The sequence below is a fragment of the Mustela nivalis genome, assembly GCF_964662115.1.
Source record: "Mustela nivalis genome assembly, chromosome: 16".
Taxonomy (NCBI): domain Eukaryota; kingdom Metazoa; phylum Chordata; class Mammalia; order Carnivora; family Mustelidae; genus Mustela; species Mustela nivalis.
Window position 1 is genome coordinate 55048903 of NC_139035.1, and position 23378 is coordinate 55072280.

Below are 23378 nucleotides of genomic sequence, written 5' to 3' on the forward strand. Positions count from 1 at the left end.
ATGTAGGGATTTTTCATTTCAAAAACCACATTAATATAGGAGGATTCACATCAAACACTAACAGCAACAAAGAAAATTAACCCCTGCAGGACTGGAAAAAAAAACCCACAACCCAACAATAACATAATACCAGGTTAGAGGACATTCAAAACCCGGGAAAGTATTGACAAACCCTGAAGGGCCTCTGGTAGGCATTTTTAACATAACACTGTTCCAGCAAAACCTCCTGACTAATATATTTAGAGTGCAAGTTTCTACAAAGTTGACTCAGGTCTTAAAACTGGCAGAAAAGGGAGAAGTGCTAGGTTAAATATTAGAAAGAAAAGATCACCCATTAACCACACTTGGGAACTTCCAAAAAAAAGTAATGGCAAGTCTAGAGCTTTCCCTAGTCTTCTGAGATGGCCGGTCTCCATGAGGAGGCACGAGGTTGCCCCAGTTGCCAAGGAGGGGATATTGGAAGGCTTTCACAACAAGGCCATGTGGGAAGGAGAGTATGGCTCTTGGCCATGTTAGTTGGGTGTCTCCTAGATACGATGGCAGGTGTCATTTTTTTTTTTCCATTTGATCAGGGAATGTAATACATCTTCAAAACAATTTTCACCCAACTGGCCAGAGATGTTAAAACCCAATCCTGAAAGAATCTCTTTGCTACTCTCCCTCAGAGGTACACTCTCCAATCCTGCTTTGATTCTTTTGAAATATAGAATTTTCACCCAGATGTCTTGGGTCTGTCTGACTTTTCACTTTTCTGTATTTAAAAATAAAATAAAAAATACACAGTTGGTATATATTGAGATGCTTTTCCATTAGTGACCTAAAGTAAAAGAAAATAATTCTGCTGAATGGCAAGCTAAACACACAAGACTGGCATTTCCAGTGCTGGAAACAATAATGTTTATGGAGCTTGTCGTGATCTGAAAGGGTTAAGGCATGTCTTCACTAGAAGGAGTTATGCCAGGAGCCACTGACATCCTGTGCTATGCATTTCTTTTCAAATCAAATCTAAAATTAGTGCTAACTTTTTCTACTTATATCCCAAATGGATATTAGCATAATAATTGCAGGGGGTTTTTTTTAACCTTTTAATTTTATATCCACATAGCATCCAGCACAGTAGCTAATATAAAAGGGATGATCAATACACAGGTTTTGAATCAACTGCATGAATCAACTTCCTGGCATTAGATCAAGGAAGTCATGCTAGACAAGCACACGCACAATATGTTACTAACTCCCCGGGTTAAACCCTTCAATGACTCTCCATTACCCTCCTTTAATAAAGTCCAAACATCTTATGCTTATTTAGCTCCTACCTACATTTCTAGCCTCATCACTCAGCAACATTTTTGCAAGTGTTGGGGGAATACAGTAACAACAGAAGTAAAATAGAATTTTGTGAGTAAAATCTTAAAAGCAACACAAAATGGGATCAGAACAGAGAGATATGCAACATCATTGGAAAGAGACAAAATTAATCCCTAGTTGGTAAGATTTGATGTAAACTGACTGAATATATTAATTTATGTAAATGAAGGCTGTGTCCTTCAAAGAGAAGGTAGAGTGGTGAACCATGGGATGTGGCATGGAGAAAGAGTATTAATCAATACACTTATTCACCTCTGGTTTCATTGGTAAGCCTCTGCCTACAGTGTGATGGTTGCATCACATTATCTACCATTTGGTCAATCTAGTTATCACTCCTTTAATTTCCTACTTACCCACCAATCTTACAATTATGATGTGATTTCTTTAGAAATACTCATATTTAAGCTATACATGTGTACATTCTACTGACTACTCTCTACTTGGATGTCTCACAAAAACTTTAAATGCAGCACATCCAAAAGTGGTCTAGTACCCCCAACCAATTCTTTTTCCAATGTTCTGTGTCTTAGCAAGTGGCATTACCATCCATCCACACAAAACAGAAACCTTGAGATTCTCACATTTGATCAATTCACCTTATTCCAAGCACCAAGTACTATCAATCCTAACATCTAGATATTTTTCTGATTCATTTATTTCTCTCCATCTCTACTGTCATCACCCAAGTCCAAGTTATAAATATCTCTTAGGAGACCTTGTTCCTACTTTCACAGGGAGAGTATTTTGAAAATAATAAATCATAATCCTTCGCACCTATCCACTTCCACAGATGAGCATGAGGATAACTGTTCCAGTGGGAGAAGGACTTGGACATGACCAGGTAGAAAGAGCACACCTCTTAGCTTTGAGTCTCAAAGCTTATTTATATGACCTCTGTAGAGAAAAGACTCAAAAGTTAAGCCTTAAAGAGTGCAAGAAAGGGAATTCTCAATTCAAGATCTTTGGCTTATATACTAGATTTTTGTGTTTGACTACAGGCCAAGAAAGAGAGAGTGAAGAAAATGCAACTCGGGAGAAAAAATCTAGCCGACTTTTCCAGCCCCAAGTATTGGGGAGGAAGGCCAGAGGCAGAGACAGCAGTAGCAGAGACCATGAAAGAGGTCTTGACTCACTTCTCTGGAGTGAAGACCTGGAGCAGGTAGGTATTTAAAGAGTTGTTCTCCACTTCCTGTTTAGGACCATCTTGCCAGGTGCTCCCCAACTCCCAAACTGGAGCAACCCATCAGAGTGTAAGTTGAGGGAAACAAGGGTAAGTGGAGAGGAAGACTGAGTCTAGTGACCTAGGTCCTTCGGCTTTAGTGTAGTATTGAAGTGCAGAAAGGCTGGTGAATTCTGGGGAGGGACACGGGCAGTCACAGCTGGTGCTGGCTAGGGAGCCTACCAGGATCCAGGGCTGGGGGTTGGTGGGTACCATACTGGAGTCTAGATGGAACACAGAGCCAGACTTCAGTCATGATGCCACAATGCCAGAGAGAGCACAGGGGCAAACGAGGCAGTGAAGAGGACCCAGGCCCTAACCGAGCTGAAATACAACAGACAGTAAGTTCAAGTGGCAGGGGGTCAGTGGCGACTAGGCATACAATGAGCTACGACTCCCACAGAGGACAGCAGTTAAGAACCCAGCAAGTTACCTTGATTGAGACCCATATGCAAATGCCAGGCACTGGAAGCTTTCTCATTCCACCAGGCCATCTTGGGGAAGAGACTCGGTGGAGAACTCTGAGTGGGTGCTTACCTGGAAAGGACCATTTTTAATGAAAGAAAATGATTTAAAACTGGAAGAGATGAGGATATGAAGTATTTCCCCTGCTATTCACTAAGAATAGAAGCTTCCAGTGTAAGTAAATTTTCTGCCTGCAATCCACACTGTCCCTCCTGCGATCTGCTATCAAGTTGTAGCCAAAATGGTGTTCTGACAATGGGTATCTAATTAAGCCATGTGGATTATGAAAAGCCTTCCAAGGTTTTCTTCTGCCCATTGGATAGAGATCAAAATCCTTAATATGGCCAATAAGCCCTTCCTATCAGGCCCTGCTATCAGGCTCTCCACCACCACCTCCTGCTTCATCCAGCTCCCCTCTCACTTCAGTGCACTATTCCCCAATCATAATAATGGTCTTCAGAATTTCTTGAACTTGCATACTCTCAGCCTATATTATTACCACCATAGTCCCTCCCCCACTCCAAATTCTACTCATCCTTTAAGTCAGAATTTATATTTTCTTCAGGCAAGCTTCCTCTGACTACAATTTTTAAATTCTAAATTACATAAAAAAAAAAAAACAACTAATTTCATGACTCCAGAGCCTTTATGATCCCATTGTGAATCTCAAAGAAGCAAGAAGGAACGTGCACCATTTCCTAAACCTTTCTACCTGGAACACTTGTATCTGTCTCTGAGAATCAGTACCTTCAAGAAAGCACTAGGTAAATTCTGACTCATGAGATTCACAGAACCAAGACTCGGGTCTTTTCAAAGAACAGAGAATAACTAAAGTTGAGAAGGCTTCTTAGAAAAGAGAAGAAATGCTTTTCCCATGGTGGGAAAATTCCCATGTTGAATCTCTCTTGGGGAGGTGATAAACACGGTAACAGAGCATGAGAGGAAAAAGGAAAGAATATAGCTGGTGTGCCAATGGCCCCATCAAGAAGTTCTAGAGGTGCCCAGGTAGAGCATTCACGATCTTCCCGCTGTCCACTGCCCTGTCCCCAATTCCATGGCCCCCAGCTGCAGCCTGGGCTCCGAGCACCTTCTCCTCAAGCTATAGGCTGCACTAGAGTAGGTTCCAATCCAGGGAGATAAGCCAGTGACACTCATGAGAAGTCAACAGCAGCCATTCTGACAACCAGAAGACAGAGGTCACAAAAAAAGAAAGGAAGGCAGCATGAGGCAGAAAGGGAAGTGAAAGCTGGTCTTCTCTTCTCCCACCTGTGAAGACCATATGCTCCAGGACAGAGGTGGCATCATTCTGGATAAGCAGAGTAAATAAGCCTACAAATAGCAGAAATATGAGAAACTTGCTATCAGAAGATTTATGGCATTTTCCACATGGCACACACCTCTCTGTAAGCTAGATGTGCTTGAACCCCATTCAATGGAATTTAATAACCAAGATGTCAAAGAACCTTATTAGAAGGCAATCTTACCTGTGTGATCCTCTGACCTGGACCTAAAGGATCATCTAGAGTGACATGCCAAGATATGTGAGCCAGGGTGGTGGAAAAGAACTTTTGGCAACGCAGCTTAATAAATGGAGTTTTTGGCCCAGGGAAGTTGCTGATATAGTAAAACTAAACATGGTCCAACAAAAATTAGGTTACACATGAGAATGATCTTGATAAAATATAGTCCTTCCCCAGCAGAGCTACATTATTGTCTATTAGATGGGACAGGCCAGATAACCTGTGCAACTTTATCATCTAAGGTCATAGGTCATGAGGGGACAATTCAAGTTGGAGTAACAAATGGGAGTCAGACATTCTGCATGTGAATGATTCCTCATCTGGAGGTGGCTGCCAGGAAGGCCAAGAGAGAGAATCTCCTCCTGCTTGAAATAAACTCACAGAAAAGCTGATGATTGTGGATCAGTGGAAGGAATGGCAATCTCCAAATCCCAACACTCTCAGAATAGCAGGATCATTAAGGGCAGCAGGAGAAGATCGAGGCCAAGCACCGCTCAAGCAGAGGTGTAGATCCAGTAGCCACATCTCCCCTGCTCAGTTATCATCTGTCTTTTCCTCAACATGCTTGTTTATAAATAGTCACAACAAATGGGACCCTCACAAAAGTGAATCAGTCACTAAGTGAATAATCAGGAAATCTGGGGTTAGTCATGGCCTAACTCATTATGTCACTAGGTTCTGAGGGCCTGTGTACACTATTAAAAGACCTTTCTAAGGCTCCACATGATAAAAATAGTGCCATTTAAAATGACTGCTCTGGTCAAGGAATATTGCTTTGGCCATCAGGTGGTAAGGAGCCAGGTGTGGAGAAGAATCATGACCAGAAGAGACTCCAAGGTAGAAAGAGACATTTTTTTTTTTTTAAAGGTGCACATATAGGCTGACAAAGAGGAAAGAAAGGAATGATGGAAGGAAGGTTTTGTAAAAGACTTTTTTCTTCCTTATTTCACATCCAGGATCTAAGCCCCGACGCACTGGCCAATGAGCTGAAGTCAGCAGTTCTAAGTCCTCAGGTGGTTCTGAGACAGGAGAGAAAGGCGTGGATAAGGGGGGGCAGGGGAGTAGGTAAGACTGGGTCATTTGATCATTCTTGGTCTGAACCAATGAGGGTTTCCCCTTCAGGTCTTATCCTGAAGAAAGCTCCAGGCAACCTCAGGCTGATTCTTTCCTTGTCACTTCTCAAAGGTGAATCAGTTCATGCTTATGATGGCTGGCTCTGTGCTACTGTTGAAGTTAACATGAACCTTCTAATTATAAAGAACAGGCTTCTTGGGCTTCTCCAGGCAAAAGCTGAGAGGAAGCCAATGTTATTTTTGCTGTTACTGCAACATCCAAATCATTTTCCATCTGCTAGAGCCTCAAATTAAAAGGGCAGTGATTAGGAGTGAGCACAAGCCCACCAGCATGGGCCATCACTTACTTAGGTTTCTGAGACAGTCACTGTGCCATTTTCAGGATTGAGGTGACAGAGAAAAGCTCAGCTACATGGGCTAGGACTGACCTAAGAGACAAGCAAGACAGCCAGGTCATGTACGGACTGTGCTTTTAAACAGCTAAATGGCGTCCTGCAAAAGCAACTTAACCCATCAGGAGTTCTGTTTCCCATCTACAAAATACTCAAAAGTATGCAAAGCATTTGGAAGAAAGTCCCCTGTTAGAATTGTTTCAGTGGGCACAGGAAGGCCTGCTTTGTGGACTCCTAAGAATACATAAGAAAGTAAAATGGAAATATACTTTCGATTCTGAGACTAAATTTTAAAAACTATACAGAAAGCGTTTATGCAACATTTGAAGAAGTGTCACAGGATGCACTGGGGTGATTCAGAAAAGACTGAATTTCAGATCTGGTAAGAAAGTAATCTGCACGTATCCAAAGACACTGGGGCAACCATGAAACAGACACTGGGACAAGTTTCATAGTGACTGAATGCATCAACATCAAGGGACCCTCCACCTGTAAATTATTCCAAATGAATTCCTCGCTACAAGGGGAGTACCAACCATATATCACATACATGGTACAATGTCACTGTCTCACCCCCACTTTTCTAAAACGACCCAAGAGAGATCTGTGTGTTCAGAACCAGGTTCTTAAGAACATCTCTGACAAAATATCCAAGAATCCTTCAAACAAACCATAAGCTTGCCTTGACTTGATGAAACGTTTCCAGTAAGTCCCTAAGGGGTAACTGGCAGTGAATGACCAAATAAGGTCTTAGAGAAAAGGAGAGTTGGTTATGGATGTGGGGCAAAATAAGGACCATAATCTGGTTGACTGTGAGAGTTAACTACAGCAGGGCATTCCTTAAATGGTTTCTCAGAGACACTTTGGGGCAGTTGGTTCAGGAATCCCATGTCTTCCAGCCAGAATCCACAGACTAATCACCCTTAAGCACTAAGATGGCTCTTGGACATTACAGGACTTTTGATGAAAATAGAGAGGCCACCTGGAGACGAACATGGAGAACAAGAGATCCTTTACTTTCATCTTCCTTCACTCATTCTTCCTCAATCAGAGCAAAATTACATGTCTAAAAGCAGTTGCCAAAAAAAAAAAAAAAAAAAAAAAAACCACCTTAAAATGCTGTAGAAAAGTTGTGTGTTTCTTGCTGTAGTCATTAGACCTTTACAGAATTATTCAAGAATATTAAAACGGAACTTTTATATGTGTTCCTGAGCTGATTTCTTTGGTTCCAAACGATTTGAGTGATATGTAAAGAAAGAAAACTAAGGGTCTTGTGCCTAAAATATGGTGGTTGTCTTTGCTCTATTTTGTTTTGTTTTTCACTCTGACAATATATTAGAGTCTTTTTGTGTTCTTCCTGAAGCTACCAAAGGGCTGGCTACAGTCATGGGTATGATCACCAGAGATTAAGGCAACATGGTAAGGAGGGGTTGGTACATTTTTCCAGGAGTAAGGGCATTTGGAAACTCCATGGTGGGTCCCCATGGCACAAAAGCTCTTGTGTACGGTACTGCTTTACAAGAAAGGCTCAGCCGATTCCTCAGCAGCTGTGAAGTTGTCAGCCGTGGCATTCTTTACAAAGCTGGGTGGCTGCTCACTGCTGACATGTTCAATTTTGAGCGCTGAAAAAAAAGAAAAACCCTCACTGGAATGTTGAGCTAGGCAAAGATAGCAGATGCCCAAAATGAAAAAGCCCATCATACATCAGGTGCTTAGGAACCTTCTGGAAACTATTGAAAAAACATGAGTCTTTTTCTACTAAGGTTGCACTTAGCCATTTCAGGTGCTTTTCATCCAAATCCCTCAACTTCCCTCTCCTGAACCTTGACAGCCAGACTCGAGATGATCCAATAGGCTATCGATCATATTCTCTTCTAAAGGTCACACTGGGAGAAGCATAAATGCCAGACCAACCGCACACTTCTCTAAGAAAGATGCACATTTCATTTGCTTTCCTATTTAATCTCCTATGGGCTTTCAGTAAGACACGCAAATTATCTTGGAAATGACCATGTTAGGTTCGATCCCACACTTGGGATCATTTTCTGAGGTGTTCTCAGTCTGGAGCTCAAATGAAAGGACAAAGGGCACGTGGCCACCTGCCTAGACTCCAGTCGAAGCACAGAAGACAACTCGACAGCAAGTTTTGGTATCTTCTAATGGAAGAAAAACAGTCTCCCTCAGAGAGTGTTGTAACACCGGTTCCTAGGACTAGATCTTGCCACAACAGTGTCTATTTAGGTAGTAATGACCCGAACAAAGCTAAATGTATGGCTACTGTGGTTATTATAAGGGTGCCTGGCAATAAAATACTATGCCTTAGCAAATAAAGAGACATAGGAGGTGAAAAAAGGTCAGAGAAAAAAACAGATGAGAAATCAATGTCAAAAGAGGTCACTTTATGAGCTTCAAAGGGAGCACCAGTCATTGATTATAATATCACTGAAACAACACAGGCCCTATGAGATCTGAAATTACATTTCCAGTCTGAATTTATAGAACTCACTGCAGACTCTGGTTGTGATTGTAGCCGATTAATGGAAGCCTACCAAGTGAGCATGATTTAGATGGGCACAGGCAGAGGTGAATTTGGTTTTCCTCGGTTTGTAGAACTAGGTGCATGATCAAGAAAGGTTTGGAAGAGGTTTCTTCTATAATTTCAGAGACACTGCTGATAATAGTTGGAGGCCAGAATGATCTTTCTAGAACACACACCAGATTATGGCACTCCCCTGCTTACAAACCACAGACAGCCCTGTTCTTCATGCACGATAAGGGATAGAATCCTTAGCTAATACGCAAGGCCACTCTGATGAGACCATGGCCTCCTTTTCTGACTTCATCTGGTACGCCAACCATACCAACATTTTCTTGGTTTTCTAAAGCCAACATACGCTTCCTTATATCCAAGTCTTCATACTATTGTTTTCTGGCTGAAATGCCCTCTCTAACCTGATAAATGATTCTGATTCTCTTTTCCCATTTCTTCATCATGGCAGATCACGGACTCACCAAACCTCATTTCCTTTCCTGTCTGGGTACATAATTATACTACCTTTTTTTAATGTTCCCTTGCTCAAATAGTTTTACATGCCTGAACTCCGGCCAGTGGTACGTCGGTAGAAATGATGTATGTTTGACAACACTGGTCCCTAAAATCTTTCCCTGGGGTACTCTCTGACCACTCCCTTCCAATGAGCCGGACTCTGAGGCCCTTGGGGATGGCCCTGAGTCCGTGAATATCAATGTGGGGTAGAGTACCCCACTCACCCCACCCTCCAATCCAAGTCAGGTGTAGCATAAATGAGAAATAATTTAAGACACCAAGATGTTTAGGATGTTTGTTTCATCAGATAATCTACTTTGATTCATGCCCTCTATTATTAATCATATTTTATCTCATTATTGTGGTTATTTTTATGGGTCACCATAAATATAATAGAAGTCTAGATATAAATAAAAACTCGTGTTTATTGAAGGGAAGAAAAGCTGAACTTAGACCTAAACAAAAAACAAAATATTGCAAAACATTTTTACCATTTCTGAGCTGACTAGCTAAGTTGGCTAGAACATGGTGCCTCTGAAATTGTGTTCATGGGTTACACCCTACTGGAGGTAGTCATCTTATACAGAAGAAGGCCTTTATGGAAAGCCAGGCTGTTTCTCTTTGCTGGGCTACTGCTTCTTCAACGCATGCCACTCATCAGATAGGGCACTGCTTAAAGGACCAGAAAGGGAGACAATGACAGAGCACGCTGGCAGCATTGGTGGCACAGTTTTTCAATCCTTTGAACAAGATAAAAATAGAACGACTAGACTACAAAACCCAAAACTCAGGGACAACTTTTAAAACAAAACAGGAGACAAAATTTCCTCATGAATCCGAAACCAGTTGATTGGGCAAACCACCAAGAGTCACAAATCCTACATTGAATCAGCATGGGAGGAAGTCTGAAATAATGGAGTGGCATCTCATGGACCTAAGAACAGGGGAACCTTAAAACAGCCAACAATACTCACTGGAAAGTTCAGCGGGCCCATTTGAAACAATAACTAGAACTGGGAGGGTTTTTTTCCTTTTTAACACCTTGGTGCAAGGGGCCCATCCACGCTAAGTAGGACAGAAAGAAAGAGAGCAGTTTAATTGCCACAACCCTGTCAAGCCACTAGGGTTCCCTTCCAGAGTAGCTCCCACTAATGAGAAAGTGCCATCAACGTTGTGCTGTATGGAATAAAAGATCTGAAAGAAAGAGAAGATCAAAGTGGCAATGAGGAAAGCAGCCAGAAAGAATCTACCATATTTTTGTATACTACATTACACACACACACACACACACACACACACACAGAAAAGCTCTGTTTCCTGAACCTATAACTCATTCTAAAAGGTCAGGAAAATTAATTTCACATAAAAATGAACAATGGAAAAGTATCAAGGTCAAATCCCATACAAAGCTATCATAATTACAAAAAAAGAATAGGGAACAGAAAAACATCCCTAGAGACAAAAAAAAAGCATGCTGGAAAGACATTCTCATAAAACAGATCAAAACTATAACCTGTCATTTCAAAAGAAGCTTAAAGACATTAAGAAATGATATAAAATATAAAAGAACACCACAGTCAGATTAGAAGAATTTTTGAGTATGGTGACAGGACTCAGGAAAGAATTAGAAATAAAAGAAAAAAAACTAACTTTATAAATGCCAACTGAACTGGGAACAAATAAACACAACAGATAATTCCTTAACAAATATAAAAGGTAAAAAGGAGGGAAGGTAAAAAATTTTTAAAAATGAAAGAGATAAAAAGGTTTGAAAAACAAATAGTAAAGATAAGCACAAGGAAATTGAGCATATGGCTTAAAAGAGATTCTGAAGAAGGAATCAAAGCGAGTGAGTATAATGAATACTAATGACTATAATTCAAGAAAATTTCCTGAAATTTTAAAAAAAGCTTGAAATGGCCCTGAATAATTATACTATGTACCTGACAATACTAATCCCCCCAAAACCAATACTGACACATGTTCTAATAAAATTCTTTGAGTACATGACTTACAGTGTAAAGAAAATTAAATTATCATCAGATTCTTCTAAAGCAAAGTTTTAAAAGGAAGAAAATTAAGTTGCCTATTTGATATCCTAGAGGAAAGAAAATAATTTTATATCCAGCAAAACTGACTTGCAAGTATAAAGGATTCAAACAAACTGTTAGGGATATAGGAGTATTGGAAGGAGTATTGTTCCCAAGAGTGTTTTCTGAAGCACATACTAGCGAAATCAGCTTCAGGCAATCAAAACAATTAGAGAGACCATCAACATAAAGACTAGTGGTGAATATTAAAATACATAGTTGCCTGTGAAATTAAGATTAAAAGTATGCTAAGAGACAGAGAAGCAGAGTACCTAATAGCTGTATGTTCTGCCAAGTTACATACAGCACAACTATTCACAGCTATTTTAAAATGAGGGAAGGACTGGGGTGGGACTATATGGAAAAAAAGTTTTTAATGTTTTCAATAACTGCATTGCTACTAGTATTAGTACTGCTCTCTTGAGACAAGTATGTGGCTAACATGGTTTAAAACAAGGGGATCACTATGGGCTGTTCTAATTCCATTATCCTCTATCCATGTCAATCAAGACTCTTGAAAACGGGAAGATATATTAGTGTAATGAAGAAGAGGTTATATAAAACTCGGTAATCCCAAATCTCAATTGGAATATCAATATGAATGCATAAATTCATAAATCATTTAATAAAATATAGATATACTCATAAAATATAGGTACAGATATTTAATAATAAGTAGGTAGATGGATAGGTAGATCGATCGAACAATGGATCGAACCCTAATTCTGTCCTCCACAAAGGGTTAAAAACGATGAACAACCCAGCAGCAACAAGCATCCTTAGCACCCAAACTGTAGACTTGGAAAAACATTTCTTACCTAAAGAAATAAGGGTTCTTGGAAAAATGGCCGATTCCACATCTGGGACAGGAAATGTACAAGAGGAACTTGGAACTGTATTATCAGACAGCAGGGAAGGTATCAAAGGCTTTTAAGGCAATGACAAAAAGACTTGAGATGCAACTTGAAGAGGTCCTCACTATCTAGAGCGGGACAATACGAGCTTCAGTAAGAACTACCTTGCCAGCACCACCTACAGTCTTGCCTAAGGGATCAAGCCTCAGTGTGATCCAGTCTCTGGATCCCGCTGCCTACCTGCAGAAAATGCAGGGGCAGGGAAACGGGTTAGAGCGCACTATGAGTAGGTAGTCAGGAAAACTCAGGCTCAGGGAAAGTCTATAGGCCAAATGGCCCAGGTTCCTCAATAAACTATAAAGAGATAAAAGGGCCTGAGGAGGAACTTACAAAGTGAAAGAGATTTACAAGGCATATCCTTTTTTTTTTTAATGGGCAAGACTAAACTATAGCATCTGGGAGGCACACTGGGTGATGGGCATATTTCTAACAATATAATGAAATGATTATTATAATAGGATAATGATTACTTATGGGGGGTACAAAAGTGTGATTGGGAGAGGCTTATGAGTGACAAAAGTCTAGTTTTTGTCCAGGTTAGCACATAATACATACAAAATTTTTCTATACATATATACACACACACACACACACGTAAGATTTTATACAATATATATGCAATACATAAATTTGTAATACTTAATCAGGATCTTCATTTGATTCATATAGTTTTTCTTTTTGTGTTTTATTTACAATAAAAATATTTTTGTTAAAAAACTGTGTTTCTCACTGCCATCCAGTCTCCTGCTGAGAAGGCATCACAAAACACATGGTTGAAGTAGAAAACAATGCTAGGAAATGATGACTGAGGTCACACTGTGAAGGTCAACAAAAGTCTTTGCAGAGTTATATTTCATTAGGAAGATAACGTAGATCCACTTCAAGGTTTTTATGAGTCCAATGACTTCCCCTTTCCTATGAACTTCGTTTTTTCTTTAAGATTTTATTTATTTATTTGACAGAGAGAGATCACAAGTAGACAGAGAGGCAGGCAGAGAGAGAGAGAGAGGGAGAAGCAGGTTCCCCACTGAGCAGAGAGCCCAATGCAGGACTTGATCCCAGGGCCCTGAGATTACAACCTGAGCCAAAGGCAGAGGCTTTAACCCACTGAGACACCCTGGCGCCCTCCTCTGAACTTCTTAATGTCTCCATCATTTACTTGATTTTCATACTTGTGTAATTAAGCTGAGGATGCTGAAGGAAAATGATGCAAGATAAACCGTGACCCTAACACTGTGGTCTTCAGTGGGTGAAGGGGGATGGCCCATCGCCCTGATCATGGTAGAGGTAGCCTCAGCCCATGTTACTAGGATTTAATACAGACCTACTCCTTGTGTTCCATCCATTAAATTAAGCTTCTCCGGAGCATTTGCTTTTCCAAGCATCTAAATTACTCTCTTTCTCAGGGAATATGCCAGGGCTCATGAGAAAAGAGTCAACTTTGAGTTACAAAATCAAAACGAGACTGAACACCAAAGAGAGAGAGACAGACAGACACCAGGGAATAAATGTCTCTGAGTTTGCCTGAACAATCAAAACAGATTTATAGGTATCTTCCTGAGACTGTAAAGAAGATATCCCTTACAAATGATTCTTTTATACCTATTATTCTATTTTAAAATATACCAAACTTTCACAGAGAGGCTATCATATTTAGTACGCTAAATATTTTTAGTGACCATAAAAAATAATCATAGAGATTCTGTGGCTTGGTTCTTTCTTCCCCCAAAAGGTCTCAAATTCTTTGACTCCAAATTATCCATCCAGTGGGATTTTTAGGAGGTAATAATGTGTAAAATCCTCCTTGTTCAAGACTAAGACAAAAATGAAGCTTTTAAAATCACCAGTGTCACAGTTAGGATAAAACAGCCTGCCAATCACCAGAGCAGACTTGAGCCCCATATTATAAAAGCACCACTTCTCAGTTCTTTCAGAAATAGATGAAACAATAAATCATAAATAAAGAACAAAATCTAACAACAAGAAAGGGAAAACATAAAACCAAGTAGCTAGACGCATGTAAATAAGTACCTAATTTAACAGACATGAGTAAAACCAACCTCACAACAGCCATCTTTCCCGGGACTGCTTTCCTGCTTCTAATTCAGAGGAAATAAATGGGCTCATCCCAGCCTTAAATATGGAATAAAAAGACAGTTGCGCTGGACCGCAGAAGAGGCAAGCCCAAATTCACAGAGGTTTTATTAAAAACAGGAAAAGGTCAGTCCTCCTTCCCCCAAAGGAATGTCCAGGGCTTGTCAGAATTATTACTCCGAGATAGTTTCTTTATTAAATTCACTGTGCAGAAATAGAAAGACAAGGCCGGGGAGAACTAGAAAGACACAGGAAGTCTTACTTTAGTCTAGCCACAAACTCAGTGTAATGCAAGATACAAGGAATCAGCATCCTCTTTACCGAATCTACACGCCAGAGATATTTTTAAAGCCTAGAGCAAGTCCTTAATGAACTAAGAAATGATGTCATTAAATAATCCTTGCTCCCTCGCCAATAACTTGGAAGTGATAGGCCAGGTATAACATTTGCAACAACCTCACCGCTCACCGAAGACAGGGAACAGCCATCTCCTTTTTAACCGACCTTTGCTTCTAGTTACGATCGAGTGTTGTTAATGAATGAGTTGGAGCGAATTTATAGATCGGGGGCAGCCCAGCCCGGCCTTGTTTAGCAAACATTTTTCAACATGGGCAGTCACGGGGAAATCTCAAGTCCAAGTTAAGTGCCAACTTAAAATGGATTCCCGAGACACCCCTGGCGTGCGAATTAATTCTATTTGTATTAATATTTGGAATGTCACGCAGGATGCCGCGGCTGGTTTTGCGTGACGCTCCGGCACTCTCTCCACAGCGTTTTTATCATTAAAATGACCATGTTTTCAAAAGCTGTGGCGTACTGTGTGAGAGACTTTACAAGCCTAAAAAGGATGAAGAGCTGAAAATTTCTCCCCCGGTCTCTGCCTAGGAGACATCAGCGCTTCTCCCCAGCAGCCACCGTATTCCCTTTCGGGGCAGGGAGGGGTTTGGGTCAATCCTGTCTCCCCGCCTTTCATATCACATCACTTGCAGAGAAGTCAGTAAATCGACTGCTCCAAAAATCATGCCCACCACTCAGGTCCGGGAACACAACAACACCCCTTGTGAGTCGGTAAAAAAAAAAATGAAAGCGACACCTGACAGAGGACGTCTATCCTCCAGAGCTACAGGCAAAGGGGAGCGGCAGAGATGGAAGTGCTTCTCTCCGGACACCTGCAAACCGGGGCTGCTGTTTTTGTGGTGACGGGGACAAACAGCAAAGCCAGTCTGGATCGGCAAGAACAGGGTAGAGACAAATCCCTCTTTTCGGTCTCTAGTTTCAAATGTTTGCTAACATCCAGCACTTGGATGGCTCAGAAATGAAAACACCACCTGAGCTGGGTTGTACTTCCTTCCCTCCAAGCTTCTGGGGCAGATGTCAACCAGGCTAACGTGGTTCCAGAGATGAGGGACAACCGCGAGGACAAGGCTCAGGTACTTCATCAAGCCTTAACCAGTCAACAAGGAACTAGTAGGTACTGACGTGACCAGCTCTTTTCTCCCTCAGCTGAGATCCAACAGCAGGATCCGTTCTGGGAGAATCTCTGATGGGGCTTTGGGGTTTTACATATTGTTACCCCTCCTCTCTTCCTCCTTCTTTAATGGGTTCTAGAAAAAGCACAGGAGATTGCAGTTTCAGCAGACAGGGAAAAGAGGGTTGATATGCTTTACATAGTTATTTTTATATTTAATCCAAGAGCAAGAGAGGCCTAAGCAACCCAGCTGACTCTAAAAAGCATTTTAGGAAGTTGGCAACTCAACAAGCCGCGTCCCGCTCTCTCCCACTGTGAAGTAACTGGATCCGGGGTATAGATATGTTCGTCAAAGATATCAATAGCACAGATAATTAAGTTAGTGCAGCAAACTATCCGCATGCTTTGAAGTGTGGATACAGTTGGTGCGTAACCTTTCCCTCACCTGAGAGGCTAAGCCTACAATCTCCTCACACATGTTAACAATCTCGTGACCTTTGGTCCTTCCTCATTATCACATTATTTAGGTTACCCAACCACGTGGGGCCTACCATCAAAAGGACTGCTTATGAACCGGGAGAGTGAGTTCACGGGCTCAAAGGCAAGACTCCGCCAGGATGAGAAGAACCTGCAAGTAGAGAGCCTAGAATTCTCTAGAAGTAGCATTGTTGCTGCAGGAGGGACAGAGCATCCCAGAACGGGAAAGGTCGTTGGCCAACCTGGTACTCCTCCGATTCCGGAGTGTATGGGAGTCACATGAGGTGTTTTGAAAAATACAAGGTACTGGATCCCATTTTCTAGAGATTCTTATTCAGACCACTGGGCAGGAGGCATGGAATCTGCATTTTAATGAGTACAGGGGTGACTCTGAGTCTGTAGTCCCTGGGCTACATTCTGTACTAAGCTAAGTACAGAGTCAATTCGCCTAAGACTCCAGGAGTATATCCAGTCATATTACCCCAGAAACCAGCAAACCTTTTACCCATTCAATTTGGGGCTTTGCATATTTTACATCATTTAATCTTGTGTGTCTATATATTTAAGATTTGCTTCATTTTACAGTCATGGAAACTGAGCAATGTTAAGTAATTTGATCCAAGGTCACAATTTAATAAGTGGCAAAGCCAGGCACAGAACCCAAATCCGCAGCTACCGAATGGAACCAAATTTTAAAGGAAGAGCCTCCCATGCCTTGAGAACTCTAGGAAAGAGATTCAGAGGACAACCGACTTAGAGGGTAAGGGCAGCACGTGTGAGGGAAAGTCTCAAAGGAGCTACAACCCCTCCTCATGTGGTTGGAATTCATTTGCATTTTTCCTCCACAGAAGACAAGAGTGAGCAGGACCAGGAGCTCCAAAAAGAGCTAAAGCTAACCAGTGCGAAATATCAGAAGTCCCCCAAAGCAGGAGCATTCTTTTGAAGCGTTTCCCTGGAACTTGATGAACAAAATAACCTATATGGACTGCATGTGGGAATCAGCCTTTAGACACAGAGAAGCCCGCCATGAAAAAAATGAATGAGGACTATCCTTTGAAACAGAAGGTAAAGAATATGTGAATTGGGCCTCATTCTAGAATATTCTGTACCCCATCTGTGCCAGTCTCTGTAAAGACCCCCACTGCCAAACTTGAGTATATCCTTACTGTGTTTATTTTGGGCTTTCAATGAGGAAGAGAAACAGGCAAAAAGGGGAAGATGACAAGACATGAAAGAAAAGAAGGACCCGAGTGCCATTTTTCCTCAACACCACTTCTCCTAGGCTTAGGGATCCTACAACTCCTTGACAGAAAGGCCTTTTACCGTAAGAAAAAGGCAGATGTGTTTCAATGGCTACAGGAAGATAAACAGCCTAGGATATCCATTAGTGCCCCATAAATCCTACAGCTCAGAATGCTGATATATTTCTAGTGATTTGTGATGTTTTCCTTTCCGGGTTTTGATGGCAACTGGGGTTTCATACAACAGACCAGTTTGGCAAAGGTAAGATGTGTCAGCTTTGACAAACTTTTAACTCTCCGGACTCGAAACACCTCAGTAGGTGTGAAAGCAGCAAACCTAGCTCACTTCCCAATTCCCACAAGAAATCCCTCTGGGAATATGACCTTCACTGTGGCATTTCCAGGGAAAATTCCATTGTTCAATGTGTTCTTGGAGAATCTCCCATGAGGCTTGCTTAGAGAGATTTTACCTATTTTTCTTTCAAACAGAGGTTTTAGGGTAAAATAAAATTTTTTTGAAGACTTATTTATTTATTTGAGAGAGAGGGAGGGAGAGAGAGAGCGAGACAGCACGAGTGGGTGGGGAAGAGGGAAAAGGAATCTCAAGCCGATACCACGCTGAGATCATGACCTGAGATAAAATCAGGAGTCGGACACAACCAACTGTACCACCCAGGTACCTCTCGATGGTAAAATTTTAAAGGGAGAGCCTCCTATCCCTAGAAAACTCTAGGAAAGAGACTCAGAGGACAGGCAACTTAGAAAGTCAGGGCAGCAGGTGTATTTCCAAGGCTGAGTTGCACCAGATACTCACCTTTTGTCATTTACACGTCACCTGAAGACCCGTTCTGTCAAGAAGAGCTAGTACACAGGGAAACACAGACAGGCATGGGACCCGGTGCAAAACCGGCAAGCAGAGAGTTAGAAAACCTTTTTATTTATTTTTTTTTTCCTTTTTCATCCTCTAGAAGCAAATATAAACCTGCTTTATGATGGCAATCCTAGTTTCCAAAGAAGTACTTTTGCAATAATAGTACCGTAGAAAAAAGCTTGAGCAACCAGGGGCATTTAGAGAAGTAAAGCCTTCCTCTTTCCAGATACGTTGCTAATACTCTGTTCCTTACGCTTCCTGCCAGGAGCTCACCTTATTCCTACACACCCAAGTATTAAAGTGTCTGAGTACTGAAGGGCCCAGGCAGGTACCCAACGGAGTTTCTTCGAAAACTGAATCACCACCTGGACTGACGCTCTGGACAGCGTGCGGCACAGAGTAAGTGCTATAGGAGTGGCAGCTATTAATATTGTTGGAACTGTGATTGTTATATGTAGCACAATTGGCCACAGCACAGATCTTACACTCTGAATATTTTTTTTAAGCAAATATGTGATGTGTTTGCATTTGCCACCTTGAGTCTATACCCCATGGGGGGAACTTACTTTTAAAAATCAACCATTTAAAAAATCTGAAAATAGTTAAGCTACTTCCCTCTCCTTTACCCTTTAAAATTAGGAAGAATCTAGATTTTATTTATTTATTTGTCAGAGAGAGAGATTGAGAACACAAGCAGGCAGAAGTGGAGAGAGAAGCACACTCCCTGCCGAGCAAGGAGCCTGATGTGGGACTCGATCCCAGGACCCTGGGATCATGACCTGAGCTGAAGGCAGCAGCTTCACCAACTGAGCCACCCAGGCATCCCTGGAAGAATCTAGAACAAGGCTTCTCAACACTGCTGACTTTTGAGGTTGGACAATTCTTTGTGGTGTGGGGAGCTGCCCCACGCATGCTATGTTCAGCAGAGACCAAAGAATGGTTCTCCATGCCGTAGATACCAGGGGCACCTCTTCTCCCAGGTATAATAATCAAAACGTCCTCAAACATTGTCAAATGTCCCTGGGTGGGGGGCGCTGACCTTGGCGGAGAACCACTGGCCTCTAAAATATGCCTCGAATGTACGATGGTGTGCCCCCCGCCGAGGATTTTTCACTTATATCACAAAGAGCATTTGACGGCCCTCGGGTGGAGGGCAACCCGAAGTCTGACAGGGACAGTGAGATGCTAAGCACTAACGAGCTATGGCGAGCAGAAGAGTCCAAACTTCTTCACATACGCAAACCCCACATTTAATTTTCTGCAAGATTACCCACAATAATTACAAAGTTTCTAAAATACAGCCTCAAAAGCTTGGAACTATGAGATCCATAAGAATTGATCTTTTATCTTTTACCTTTGCTGGGTACTGTCTCTGCGTAACATAGCAAATGAACGTGGGCGATATTTTCCTCTAATTTCTAGCAGTATTAAAGTGAAACTTTACTCAAATTAAAATGGTTATTAAATAATCCAAAGGAGAGAAATTCAGAGTAAACCTCTAGCGTACAAACAGCACTGAGGCCGACCAAGACTCATTTTGCTTTTAAGCAGGCATCTTTTAAGTGAACATATTTGTTGTCTATATGATGACTAATAGTTTGACATTCTGAAAGTAATGTTGAAATATTAGCTGGTAGCTGCTTCTGGTTAATGATGGTTTGAGGGCAAAAAGCTGACATCTCTATGACACCAGACTGTTCACTCTGCCAGTCACACAGAGTACTTCTGAAGCATTAGCAATAGCTTGAACGGACTTCCTACCGGGAATCTATGGTCAAATGCTGACTAATGCCAGATCAACCTGAAGATTTCGGAGCCATTATCAAATACATAACTTCTCTGTCATCATCTTAGAAGTAAGCCAAGCCAAGAAATTCACCTTACTATTCAGAGCTGTATTAGGATCTTATTTAACTGATGTTAATAAAATAGAGCTCATGTGAGAAAGGGCACACATCAACTTCACCTTCTAATACCCACGTGACTTACAAGGTTTCATTCCAAAGGGGAAAAAAATGACACTCATATTTTAATTAAGTATCAGACCAACATGATTTTATTCTAAGGGTATTCATTGCTTTGAGGAGAGAATGTTGCACCATCTAACCTCATAATGATTTAGCTGTCCCTTCACTTTTGAGACGATGTTACAGACAAGAATGACTCTTCTACTACAGAGTAAAGTGGGTGTGAAGGTAAACACGAGAATAAATAAACATGGACAAGGTCGTTTCTCTCTTAATTAGCGCTGCCTCGACTCCATTCTTCTGACAGCCCCAGAGTATGTTTCCCCTCTCTTGCCTGACGTAGGAAAGAGAGGAAAGCCTGCAGACTAGGTAGAGAGAGGTATTCTGCGTCCTGTATGAGCCTCCAAAGGGTGCTTCCCCTTGCCCTCACTTATCAGTGGAAGACAATATCAGAATCTTTGCACCAGCGTTAGCCATAGATACCACCCTCAACATAAAACAAGACATTCCAAGTACTTCTAATATTCTCAGGGTGTTTTTGCCCTCTGTAACTTTCCTCACACTCATCTTTAGTGCTACCCTGAGCCGGCCCTCTAACAAGACTGGAATCTCTAAGAGGTAGAATCAGTCCATATCTGAAGGTCAGAGAAGGCCCAATTTCTTGTCTTCGGCTTCCTTTCTAGCAAACTATTACTCTGAACAAGCCACTTATTCTTGCTAAGTTAACTCAGCTGTAAAAAAAGGGGGGGGTATGATAATTTATAACTTCACAAACTCTCACTACACAAGTATCGTGTATTATTAGAAGTACTTTAATTTAGAAAAAAGAGTGGAAGGGAGTCATTTTGCGCATGATTTCAGTGAGCATGGTAAGAAAAAAGTTATTCATCCACAAGCACAATTATTCTCAGTTTTCCCTTGAAACTGGTCATATGGTTCCATGACCTTCTAAAGGCAAAGATGAAAAGCCAACACCTTTTCTCCTTTCAATCCCTCCTCTCCACTTCCATCATCCTAGAAAAGGATCATTGGGCGGGTTTGTTTGTTTTGCCCCAAGAAGGACCCTGGGGTCATCATCTCATGGCCTAACCCCAGAGATTTTGCTTAAACTGATTTAAGAAGGTGGTCTAGCTTGGCATCAACCTTGGAAATTACAAGGATTTCCCTCTCTCCTTTTTCATTGGACTGCATCTTATTGCTCACACACCCATTTGGTATCTCCCCTCTTTTCCTGGTCCCCTGTACTTACCCCAACCCACATCCTCAAAACAAACATGCAGAGTGGGAAGCTCCTCTTGGAAGGAAACTCCATCTGCTCTACAAACAGAGTGCCAGTCAGACATAATGTGGAAGCAGCAGGCTACTGTCTGGGGAAGACACTGGAGCGTCTGGTGGACCCCAGGAGGCTAAACCACAAGAAGGCACAGGATTCTCTCCAGTGCACAGCCTGGAACTTAGGGGGCAGAAATGTTGTAAACCATAACACTTACACCATTTTTCAAAGATCAGATGATGGTATTCCAAACTGAAAAGCCATAGCAAAACCTTCACCAAAGGGTCATCCTCTGAGTCTACTTCCCAGACAGGCACTCATTATGTACACCAGTGTGACCCTCCTCTATCGTGTGTCCCCAAGTTTTCAGAAGTTGGTGATATGATAACCATACCAATTAGAAGAGATCATCACAGGAAAAAGAAAAATCTTTTCCTGGAGGCTCAAAACCAGAGAATGGCTTTCACATCTGCTAGAAGTTGCTATGATTTTATGGAGATCATTGAATTTCTGCAGAACACAATTTCTTCATCTGTAAAATTAGGAAGAAATGTGATTTATTTAACTCAAAAGATTTTCTTTTTGAAAAGCAATTCAATAACAGAAGTAAATCTACTTTTAAATAAAAACCATTAAATATCACTAAACACCTGATCTCCTGTATGTAGCTTAATCTAACTTATGCCTATAGTTGCAAAACCACAACGTGACTTTAGAAAATCTTCAGTGTTACTATCCGAAGACAAAAAAGGGGGGCTCTAATGTAATTTGTCCTTGTGTCAATGAACACATCAGTCTTTCCTTCCATGTATCTATCCATAGCTTTGTATCAACCTCTGTGTCTCCAAAGGTAGAATGATGAAGTAGAAGAGTGTACTGGGTTTAAAGGTAAAATATCATAAGGCAAATCCCCAAACCATTATTTTCAGTTTTGTTGTCTTGGAAAAAATAATGTCTAGAATCAGGTTGATGGTCCTAGACTATCTACCTCCAGGACTGCTTGAGTGTTAAATGAAAGGCATTTAATGTATACCTCTGCCTCATTCTTTCAGTCTCTGTCTCTCTGTCTCTGTCTCTGACTCATTTTCCTCCTCCTCATTATCCATGATCCTTCCCCACCTCGGTCTCTCACCTTTTCCTGTCCATAAGATAGAATTAAGGTTATATTTCTAGATTTTCTGAGTATTGAGTAATGAAATTAAGTTGCTTTTTACAATGATCATCTTCTCTGTTTCTGGTCTGAATCTTTGGGATGTGCTATAGTAAACCCATTTCATCATTTCTTTTTCATTCCAGAAAATACACCTTTCCCACCACCCCTGCAAATTGTCTACAACTTAATGAGGTTGTGTGGGGAAGACATGTAGGGAAGATTACACATTTGAAGCTTGGATCTGTCACTCATGAGCTGGGTAAGTTCTATCCCCTCTTGGAGGTTCAATTTTCTCATTTGTATGATGGGGGTAACACTATCACATAAGAGTAAAGGGGGAATTAGATTAATTTAGATGCCATAGAATACAGATGACATAATGCCTGGGTAAGTGGTGAGTGCACCACAATAAAGAGCAGATTTTATTTTGTTAAAACTAAAAATACAGTTTTATACACTATTGACTACAAGGATAACATTAATAATGTCAATTTTCAGAGAGAATCTTAAGATAGGATACTCTCCGTGAAATAGCTTGGAGAGAGAAACCTCTAAAAATTACTAGCACTGAGCATGTACTATGTACCAGACATTTTTCCTAGTACTTTATATGTGTGAACCCATGTAATCCTCCTAACAATCCCATCAAGTGTTTACCATTATTGTTCCAATTCAAGGTGAGGGGATAGAGACTTATAAGACTGGCTCACACATTTCCTTAGATCATCACTGCTAGTGAGTGGTTGA

General features: G+C 41.2%; 1 protein-coding gene across 10 annotated transcripts in view; it reads right to left on the reverse strand.

Annotated features, from left to right (window-relative positions):
* The window catches only part of ESRRG (estrogen related receptor gamma), a 621316-nt gene that overhangs the window by 535435 nt on the left and 62503 nt on the right, over positions 1-23378 (reverse strand). The gene's annotated exons all lie outside the window — the stretch shown is intronic.